This window comes from Tenrec ecaudatus, chromosome 1, assembly GCF_050624435.1.
Source record: "Tenrec ecaudatus isolate mTenEca1 chromosome 1, mTenEca1.hap1, whole genome shotgun sequence".
NCBI classification, from domain to species: Eukaryota; Metazoa; Chordata; class Mammalia; order Afrosoricida; family Tenrecidae; genus Tenrec; species Tenrec ecaudatus.
This window is the reverse complement of record NC_134530.1, coordinates 307,534,321-307,536,791: the sequence shown is the minus strand read 5'-3', so window position 1 is coordinate 307,536,791 and position 2,471 is coordinate 307,534,321. Positions and strand designations below refer to the sequence as shown.

The 2,471-nt window shown below is 45.3% G+C and overlaps 1 pseudogene; it reads right to left on the bottom strand.

The window, feature by feature from the left end:
* Positions 1 to 1,128: 1,128 nt before the first annotated feature.
* Positions 1,129 to 1,487, bottom strand: LOC142437554 (CDC42 small effector protein 2-like; annotated as a pseudogene).
* Between the last annotated feature and the right edge of the window lie 984 nt (positions 1,488 to 2,471).

The window sequence follows — 2,471 nt, the reverse complement described above, 5'->3', positions numbered from 1 at the left end:
AACCCCCTCCCAGGGGTCCAATAACAGAAAAGAGGGTGAGGGTCAATGTAGAACGATGTAAGATATGGAAAAAATAATTTATAACTTATCAAGCATGAATGAGGGAGGGTAGGTAGGGGAGGGTGGGAGAATAAAGGGGGAGCGGATATCAGAGGCTCATGTGGGAAGAGAATCCTTTGAAAATGATGATGGTAGCATATGAGCAAATGTGCCTGACACACTGGAGGAATTTATGGATTGTGATAAGAGATGTAAGAGCCGCCAATAAAAGTATTTTAAAAAACCCAACTTAATAAATATTTAAGATCGTTATATTCTCTTTTGCACATTCTCGTTTATTATCATGAAAGAACTCCTTAATACGGGTAATCTCTGGGTCCAAAATCTACTTTCTCCATAATTTATACAGTTTTCTTTTAATTTGTTTTAAGACAGTATATCCTTTTAAATCTTTGTGTGTTTGACTTCCTATATATTTTTTTGAGTGTAAGCATTTCTTTTATTGCAATTCTAATCAAAGCGACCAAAAAGGCTTCCTTCTAAATAACGCTACAAGTCATCTTTTCCTGGGAAGCCCACGTGGCCCGCTGTCCCAGCTACATGTTCTCCCCAATAGCAGCAGGGTCGTCAGCCCCCGGCAGCAAAGAGACTGGCCTCTGGCGCTCGGTGGGCTCCCCACAAAGCAACTCCATGAAGCACGCGAGATCCACTCCGTTGAAGTCGCGAAGGAACTGTGCTTGTGTGTCTCATACTTGCCAAAATATACAGCATGTGACAGATTAAAAAATACTACTAGGTCCTTGCTTACCAAGCCAAATCATGAGGCGGAGGGCAGCAAGTGGGGAGAGAAATGTTTAAGGCGGGGAGCAAGGAAAACAACAAAAAAGGAGGAGGTTTCAACATGGTGGGAGCAGTTATGAAAAAGATCATGCTAAGGTCAGATTCAGAGTGATTGGAAAAGTAAGCCACGATCCAAAGAACTCTGTCCACGAGTCCCGAGGCATGCATGCCAGCTGACGGGGACACAGTAGTCATCCGGCGATAGCTTCTTCACAGGACAGTCACGCATCACTGGAGCAACCACAAGAGGGTGAACGGGACCATCACACATCTGTTAGGAGCCCTGGGCTAGCCAGCCTTCGTGTCCACCAGCTGCATCTGCACATTGGCGGCCAATGACGCCCCAAGCCGCCCTTGGACTGCATCTGGTTCTGAATGGAGCTAACAGAGTTCATCCCACTGAACAGGTCTCCTGAGCCGACGTGGGCTGTGTGCACAAAGTTGGTTGGCTCACTGATCATGCTTCCGTCAATCTGCTGTCGCCTTTTAGGCTGGGGCTGCTCGGCAATACAGCAGTTGAAACACAGCCAGAATTCACACATGGTCACAGTCCCGGGGATAAATAAGCACCAGGGAAGGCTCGGAACCTCAGCACAGGAAGCTCTGAAAAATATGCTCCGCAGTAGGATGAGTGTCCAACGATGTCAGAATAATTTTAGCACTTCACTTGAGTTTTTGTTCTTGCGATTCAGGTATCTTAAGCAGTCAGTTTCGTAAAGAAGAGAGTTTCTCCTTTCTTGGTTGCTGGTCGCAGGGAAGCTTGTCTCGGTACTATCAGGAAGGCACAGAAATTGCTGTCTTAACCCAAAGCCTGTAAGTGGTAGTTTTCAGTGGAAGCTGTTCCTTGAAGGTTTCTCTTTGCTTAAGTTCCAGGTCTCACTCAGGAATCCATACATTCACAACTGGCCCTGTTGCCTGCCTTTGTCTCAGCAGCCTGCTCCAGCTGCAGCAGCTCTGGAGCCAGCTCCATGGCTCCAACAGCCCCCACGCCCGCTGGTTCCTGGCCCCCGCCCTTGGCGCCGGGCTCCCACTCTGGAGGCAGGAGAGGAGGCGCGCCGACTTCCTATATATTTAAGGGAGCCCTGGTAATGCAGTGGTTATGAGTTGGGCAGCTAATTACAAGGTCAGCAGTTCAAAACCACCAGCTGCTCTGCAAGGGAAAGCTGAGGCTTTCAACATGCATGAAGTTACAGCCTCGGAAGCCAATAGAGGCAGGCAATTCTATCCTGTCCTATAGGGTTATTACTCGTTGGTATCAACTCAATGCCAGTGAATATATATTTATATGTCAATATGTACCTTGTAGGCAGTGTATAGTCGAGTTTTGTTTTGTATTCAATTTATTAGATCCCAGATTGAATATTTGCAATTTTCAGTATTCATAAATTGTGGCAGTGTTGAATTCAGATAGATGGTTAATGCTACCAGTCACATAGCACTCTAATTCAAACCCCAGCACTCATACTGTCATTTCACTTATAATATAATATTAAGTAATTTATAATGAAAAAAGACCGAAGCATTTTCAGAACGTTGTTCATGTTTAGCAATAGCTTCCTAGAGGAACTTAATTTATTATTTTGAAATAGTGGCAACAGTGAACTGAGAGGAGGAAATGTGATTACATGCAT